Raw genomic sequence first — 8,089 nt, 5'->3', positions numbered from 1 at the left:
TATATATATTGTATATAGGGTGCTGAATATCTCATAGACTCAAGCAGAGAGTAGCAGTAGTTGAGGGCCTTAGTGAAGGGTCAATTACTTGGTTTCTCCCAATAAATCAAGATGTATACACCATATGATAAATATCAGCCTAGTAATAATACCGTTGACAGAAATTGGAAAAGTAGTGTGCTATGAGAAGTAGCACTATGAGAGCGCTAAATTAAATGTAATTCATGAAAGATTCTCTAAAAGCAGCTGGGGGAGGCGCGTAGAAACAGTGGTTTGTGGCGCTGTAACAGCTGTCTGCGGCCTCTCTCTCACTGTCTCCCCACATGTCTCAGTCTCTCAGTCCATCAGCACGGGTTCTCTCCAAGGCTGCGTTCTGAGGAGGAACTACAGAGGATGTACTTCCTGAGGCAGCTGAAGAAGTTCAACCTGCCAAAGACAATGATGGTGCACTTCTAGACTGCCATCATTGAGTCCATCCTCTGCTCCTCCATCACCGTCTGGTACGCTGCAGCCACCGCCAAGGACAAGGGCAGCGTATCATTCGCTCTGCCAAGAGGTTGATTGGCTGCAATCTGCCATCCCTCCACGACTTGTTCGCCTCCAGGACCCTGAGACGAGCGAGAAAGATTGTAGCCGACCCCTCTCACCTGGACACAAACTTTTCGAGTCCCTTCCGTCTGGCAGGAGGCTGCGGTCCATGAGGGCCAAGACCTCACGCCACATGAACAGTTTCTTCCCTTCTGCAGTTGGATTCATAAACAAAGCCCAGCACCAACACTGACTCAGACACATCCCCAGGACAATGTCCTACTGTTACACACCCTTACACATCTTTCTCTATTAGCATACACTTGCCACTTTAATAATATATTTGTTTGTTTACCATATTTTATTGTAAATTTTAGTATTTTTCTATTTTTAAATTATGTCTCATACTATTACACTGTTTATTGTTATGCACCATTCACCGAGTCAAATTCCTTGTATGTGTAACGCACTTGGCAATAAACTGTTCTGATTGTCTCTCTCCCTTCACTTCCATGTCGTCTCCCTGCTGTCTGTGGATTGCAACAATGGGGGGGATCATGGTATAAGGAAGGACCAAGTTCTATTTAAAACCACAAAAAGCAAGCAGGCTGAAACTGGTCTGTCATTGTGTCTGTCTATCGATCTTCTCTGATATGTTTCAGTACCGCGGACAGAGACGAAACCACACACACACACACACACACACACACACACACAAGTGAAGAACAGATTTGCTGCTGATCAGTCAACCATAGGCAAGACCTGTCCGTTCAGATTTGACTGTGGAAATAGAACCCTACAAAACATAGAAACAGTGCGCACTGGCACCCAAAGGTTGTCTTTAAACATTCGGACATTCAGATGCCTTTGGTACTATTGAGGTGCCCTTGAGAAAGACACTTCAGACTAGTGGCACTCAGCAGCTCACACGTTTGTGCGAGTGAAACACAATAGTACTCAGGAATGTGTCTTTGCAAAAGGTAAAAATATTGTATGTTTTATCAAGACACACTTGGGATGATAAAACCATTTATTTTATTTAGGCCTCTAGTTTCCCTGCGGTGTGGTGTGGCTGTACGTGGAGCACTGGCACGTACAAGAATGTAACAAAAGCTATCAACGTGTACTGAAACAAATAACAAAATCACCTATTTAATCATTTCCAGCCCTATGGAATATCTAAATATCCCATTTTTTAGCATATCCCAGTAGGGTTTAATGACTTTCCAGTAACTTTAAATATATAGTTTACATGCTTGTATGTCATTTCAAACAACAATATTATCTTTGTGATTAGTATTGCCTCTTGTGTCTTTGTCCTACGGATGTGATGAAAACTGAGCGCACTCCATCCTCTGATGTATACCGTGAGATATACGTATGAAAGGAAAAGCTAATAAGCCGACCTGTGTCAGGACTATCATTGCTCTTTGTTGTGAAATGTAACATCAGTTTTGATTCATCAGTTCATATAGTAACATGTAACACACCTCTGCGGTATTTCAGGCTCTTACATCCAGTTTACAGACAAGTTTACGCTAAACTAGAATGTTTAATTCTTGAATGGTAAAAAGTGACGGAATAAATGTGTGGTTTGTAGCTTTCATGAAATGAAGGTGGTGCCTGAGAATTTGCACCATTAAGGGAAGCAACCAGAGGAGTTTAAGGCACTTCCGCATTGGCTTCCCTTTTCAGACCTAGATGTCCCAAGCTCTAAAATATCTGGATCCTACATTTCCCACGATGCAACTCAACAGCATTTTCCATTACACGATCCCCCCACCCCACTCCAAAAATGCTCAATTCTGTCGCACTCCAAATCGTGATGATGATTACATCCTTAAACCCCCTTAAACCTTCTGGACTGCATGATTTAGTGAATGACAATAGTTCACTATTCAGTGACAATTCCGCCTCTGCTGTCAGTACTTCAATATACTGGCTAATCAAAATGCCATTTGAACATGGAGTGTTGAATTACATAATGTCACTGCCACTTGCACTGTTTTTTTTGTTAAAATAAAAAATAATAAAAATCACTTTTGAGTTAAAAGAAGAATTCCTTGATAGAAATAACTTGAGAAAACTTGTATATATACACACCACCGTGGATAATATGACCTCGCTACTGCCTTCATTTCCATTTCTTGTCCTAATTTCCTCCTTTCACTCTAAATAACCCTCTTCTTCTTCTTTTAACATAATCAACAAACACTGTTTCGTTTTGTTGATGCTCCAGTTTTGAGTTCCTACACCCTTTGTAAGCTCCTCTCAAGGACGATGCATGGAGAAAACCTCTGCGTTTTAGGTGTGTGTTTCTGTTTTGTTATAAAGTGTTATTTTGTCATGCAACTTAAGGTATTTTAGCTTCACACAATGCTCTATGTCGATATGGCATTATGGATTGTTTTCTTTTATGAAATTAGGTGTTATTGCCTTTTTTCTTTAATTATGTATATCTGTATTGAGGCAACTCCTGGTTTTTAAATGTGCTACATAATTAAACTGACTTAACTTGACATACTTTAATTCATTTTTGTTGTATTTATTTTTAATTAATTAAAAGGATGCCACTAAGTTAAACAAATGACCTAAGCCAGCCATGTGGTCTAAGACGGGCTATTCAGTCTTTGAAAGCAAGCAACATTTTCCACAAAAAACTAAAAAGGATCCAACCCCAAAAAAATCTTGTGTTTTGTAAAGGCTGCGGGTATTTAATCGATAGATATCAAGAGAAAGCAACATGGTGTTGGGGATATATTTGTAACATTCTTCTGAGTCCTTTGATCTTGATTCAGACGGAGAAATGAACAATGCCCTGTGGGGGGGGGGCGCGGTGTGATCGGCTGCTTACATTGCACTAAACGAGGGAGGAAAGATGGCTCTCACACAGGAGCCACACCCAGCGGAGCCCAATGCCCCCCTGAATATGTGTGTGTCTTTGTGCGTCTCCAGTAACAACAGATCCCCCGTTCGGAGTCAGGTGAGCCCCGGACCCGCTCTCATCCTGAGAATGCTTGGAAAGAAGATACTTGCCGGCCTTATGTAAGCGCATTAAATAATGCAGCACTCCAGGCTCTCCGCCCCCCCCCCCCCCACACACACACACACACACACACACACTGAAGTTGGTTGCTGCTGTGTGTGTGGCATTGCTCTTATTAAGCACTCAATTAAAAGCAGATCCCAAGGAGAGGCAGTGCACAACAATGTTTGAATTAGGAACCGACGCCCCGGCTCAGACAGTCTGTTGAAGACTAACCCCTGAGGACCGCGACGCCTTGGAACCCAAAGGCACAGAAGTGGCGGAGCATCGCAGAAAAAAAAAAAAAAAGCAGAGGAATTATTTCCAATGTGATTGGATTACAAATGGGGCATTTACAGAACCAATGAGACTGGATAAATAGAGCAGCAAACGGGAGCTGTCTCTGTGATCCGTCTCAGCTCTTTCCTCCTTCAATCTCAACATTAAAAATGAACAGAGAGATGGGACTCGGGTAAACAACGCGAGGAGCCCCGCTGTATTTTAGTCAAGTGTGCTTATTCCTGACAAGTTGCGTCAGGCCTCCCAATGCACAGCGGTGTGCTCACGAGCGCTTTTGATGCCGATGATGGGGCGTAGTTTTTGTTTTGTGTGAATCACACTTATTCGCCTTCCTTTTATCTGAATTATCCTTCATCCCTCTCAGAGGGAAAGCAAGAGGAAGATTTTGCGTGCAGATACAAGATTTGTCTCAATTAAATCCAGTCTGACCTGGACAGGAAAACTGAAGAGAAACAGCCTGTTTGAGAGTTTTCTCTTTTTTTTGCAGTAATTTCTATTTTTATACTATTGCAGATGTGGTTCCTCTACATTACTCTTTTTTTTTTTCCTTTACTTTCCTCCCAATGCCGACTGTATAAGCCCCCTTAATACAGTGACACAGAATCCATCTCATCTGTATCTGCTCCTGGAATGCGGCCTAATTATAACCATTGTATATTTTTAAGAGTTTGGCGAAGACATAAACGTTTACTTTTCCCACTTCTCGCAGCTCGAGCTTGTCAAACAACTCCATTACGCCGGATTCAAACAAGTAATGCATGGCACACATAAAACCGCACACCACTCGGTAAAGTGGTATCTGGGGTCTGCAGCTTCCTCGTCCATTATGGCGTCGCTGAAAATCTCACAGCGCTCTTTGCTTTGAAAATCCAGCAGAGTGAAGCAGCCGCGCTCAACAATTGACACCGGGCATTTGTTTTTGTGTTTGCAGCTTGTTGCAGTGTTTATCCCCGGAAAGTGATTTCTAACCAGATCAGGGGGGGGGGGGGTCGAATAATACACACACTTCAGATGTTACGTTGTGTATTACAGTGGATACAAGGGTGATGGATGCTCGACAGCAGGTGAAGGAAGAGGAAAGAAATGAGCTACGAAAAATGAGTTGAACAGCACAACAGCGCAAATCTTCACATTTAAGAAACAGGGAATCGACCCAAACGATTAATCGATGATCAAAATAGCTGCCGATCAAGTTACTGATGACTGACTAATCAATTCATTGTAAACTGAAACCAACCAGTTTCAAGTCTTCTGTTTATTTCTTATGTCTTCAGGCCTCTAAAATGCAACCCTGTCTCCTTCCTAATTACGATGCCATACAACTAATGGGAAACGGTTTCTTTCTCCCGGATTGTATTTGCAGTTAAAAACTGTTTAAAACACGTGGTTCATGTAAATTGAAAAAAATGCTACAAACCTACTTGTTTATGTTCAAGCAACAGAAGTACTTGGTTAGGTTTCATAAAACATCATGGTTTGGCTAAAAATGATGTTTTTTTAAGCAACTTTTTAGATTTCTGGTTTCACGCGGGACACGAACAGCTGTCCCCTGAGTGAAAGTCCTGTGTTTGTTTGACCCATCGATCCACTCCGAAGTCCCCAATATGCAGAGTTCTGCAATCCATCATTAGAAATGTATTTGTGATACATCAAAAACAAATATAATTCCCTCGAAATGTAATTCACAAATTGGTTCTGTCGTCTGGGTGTGTAATTTGTAGGAGACGGGGCTGCTAAAGTGTTCGTATAAAACACTGGAAAGAACCACTCTGAGGACTCTTGGGAACTATTGCTGGAGTCATATTTTGCTCCAACAATGTTTACTGTGTTAAAGAGCAATCCACTTGTAAAAGGACTGTCAAGCCCAACGAGGTAGGAAACAGCAGGAGGATGAAGTAACAAGTAGTCTATTACCGCCTCCATCTGCACAGTTCAAACAACTGACCAACTATCATAATTGATGTGAAGTGTCCATGTGGCTGTAATGACATCATGTGACAGAACAAGTCCATGTGAAGAAGACTATACAGCTCGGTTTGTTAGAGAAGAGGATGAAAAAACCACACACACACACACACACACACACACACACACACACACTCCCTTTCTTATATTCCTTGAGCTACATTCCTGGAGAGACATGAAATAAAAATGACCTTTCTTTGGATACCTCCTGCCGGAAAAAATGCGCGATCAAATTTTCATGCCGCGCCTCCTCTAAAAGCACCTATCGCGGGGTATTTTTAAACGTCACTTCTGATGGCCGTGTTGGGCCTCCAGGACGTCACCAGCCGCTGGAGAGCCGTGTTCCTGCGAGACGCAGCCATTAGAGGCCAGTCAACACGGTCAATAAGCTTCGGCTTGAGCCTGGAGTACCTTGATTATACGTCTTAAATCTACTCCCCATTCTCTCTTTTTTATCTTAAATATTTATGTTTAGATCTCGACAGAGTCTGCACTCTCGTGTCTCTGGCTTTGGGGGAACTATCGGCTCTCATAAAATCAAGGCTTCTTAAGATGAGGGCTTTCTCTTGTTTCCCTCTGCCAACCTTTAATTCATCTCTTGTCAGGCCCCGTGAGAAGCCAATGCACACATATCACACAGAGCTCACTGGAGCTGCTCCCCAGTCAGCCACAGGCTGCGCGGTGAACGGACGAATGCACGTTTCTCCATCAGATTGGCTGCTAATTTTGCAGCACGATGCCACTGGTCTGACAGGTGTTACCTACACACCGGGGCATCTTTCCCAGACTGTGCCCGGCTTGTTATTTTGTGTTTCCGGAGCAGAAATTTAAAAAAATGATTAAATAAATTGAGCTGTTTTGGCAGAAGTTGCCGTGTCGGATGTGCTGAAGCTGCACAGATGCTCATATCTATTAAACATATTAAAAGTAGGCTTATGTGGCGTTTGCATTGGCCATCAGGCTCGGCCATCAACACAGGCTGCCCATTGGGTAGTTAAGTGACTTGACCAGCTGCTCTGACAAAAACACCAAGAGAGCAGTGAGGTGAAGGCGGATCCATCAAACTGCCAACAGCAAACAAAAGTTATTTCAATCCAGTTCGGTTCATCCATGAAGTGCATGAATCAAGGTGGGTTAACCGGTGCTGAAATATTTAAAAGGCTGCAGTGTTGGAGACTAGACGGCCACACACACACACAGTAGGTGGTCGGCACAGCGGCGGCATAATCAACAAAATCCGCAGGGATTATTCATGGGAGGGTCAATGCACGAGGATTACTAAACATCTGCACGGATCGCAGACACGCTCTCTCTCTCTCACACACTCTCACACACACACACACACACACACACACACAGAGAAACACACAGAGACACTGGCAGATTACTTTGCTTCAACCATGATAGTCCCACAACAAAGTAGACGCAGGCAAATGAGATCAGCAGAGGGTGAAATTCAGAAAAGGCAATCCCGTCTGCTGCACATCGTCAAGGTTTTAACGTAATCTGTGGAAAGTTAGGATGGAGACTGGGCTTTGTTTGAGCTGATGGAGATGGAACTTAAGAGGTGCTGAAGTTGCTATATAGAAATATATATATATATATATATATATATAATAATAGTCTTACCTGTCCTCGCGGCAGCGATGTCTCCGAGGAATTCACAGCCTCAGATTAATCCGTATTGTACCACTAAACAAAATTCTGCTGCACAGACATCACTGTCGAGTCGCGGCGGCGGCGACGCTCCCGGCCACAAACCCCCCACCCAAAAAAAAATATTGTTGGTGCGCGCAGAAGATGCTGGCTCTTTTTTTTGCTTTTGTGTTGGCTCTTACATTCGCGGGGCTGGGCCGCTCCGTGCTGCTCCGTGCGGCTCCGCTACTGGAACTCCTCCATCCCTGCCTCTCCTTCTGTGTCTCTCTCTCCCTCTCTCCCTCTCTCTCTCTCTCTCTCTCTCTCGCTCTCTCTCTTTCTCAGGCGCACAAGTAGCCTATCTGACTGCGCGGCGTCTCGCGGGTTGCTTATTGGAAAGTGAAGCCTTGGTGCGCTCACTCACTCCGATGCGTCAAGTGTGTCTCTCTCTCTCTCTCCCTCTCTCTCTCTTTCCCTCCCTACCTCCTTCCTCGAACCGTGCCGGAGCTGGTGCTGGAGCGGGACGCGCGCGGCCGTCGGAGAAAGAAAGAAAGAGAGACAGAGCGCTGTCTTGTCTGACTGTCTGAAACTCTCCTCGCGGCTCCGGCCATCCGAGCGGAACAGACTCCTTCCTCC

At 43.9% G+C, this 8,089-nt stretch overlaps 1 protein-coding gene across 3 annotated transcripts in view; it reads right to left on the bottom strand.

Annotated features, from left to right (window-relative positions):
- The window catches only part of cntn4 (contactin 4), a 135,634-nt gene extending 127,866 nt beyond the window's left edge, over positions 1–7,768 (bottom strand). For 2 of the 3 annotated variants that reach the window (XM_031849939.1, XM_031849957.1), the window contains exon 1: positions 7,448–7,768. The gene's annotated coding sequence lies outside the window, so the exon portion shown is untranslated. The remainder of the gene's footprint in view (positions 1–7,447) is intronic. The other variant, XM_031849948.1, reaches the window with a different exon arrangement.
- Positions 7,769–8,089: the final 321 nt, after the last annotated feature.

This window comes from Anarrhichthys ocellatus, unplaced genomic scaffold (genome assembly GCF_004355925.1).
Source record: "Anarrhichthys ocellatus isolate YVR2014 unplaced genomic scaffold, GSC_Weel_1.0 scaffold1, whole genome shotgun sequence".
NCBI classification, from domain to species: domain Eukaryota; kingdom Metazoa; phylum Chordata; class Actinopteri; order Perciformes; family Anarhichadidae; genus Anarrhichthys; species Anarrhichthys ocellatus.
The sequence above is the reverse complement of the archived record's forward strand: the minus strand, read 5'-3'. Positions and strand labels throughout refer to the sequence as shown.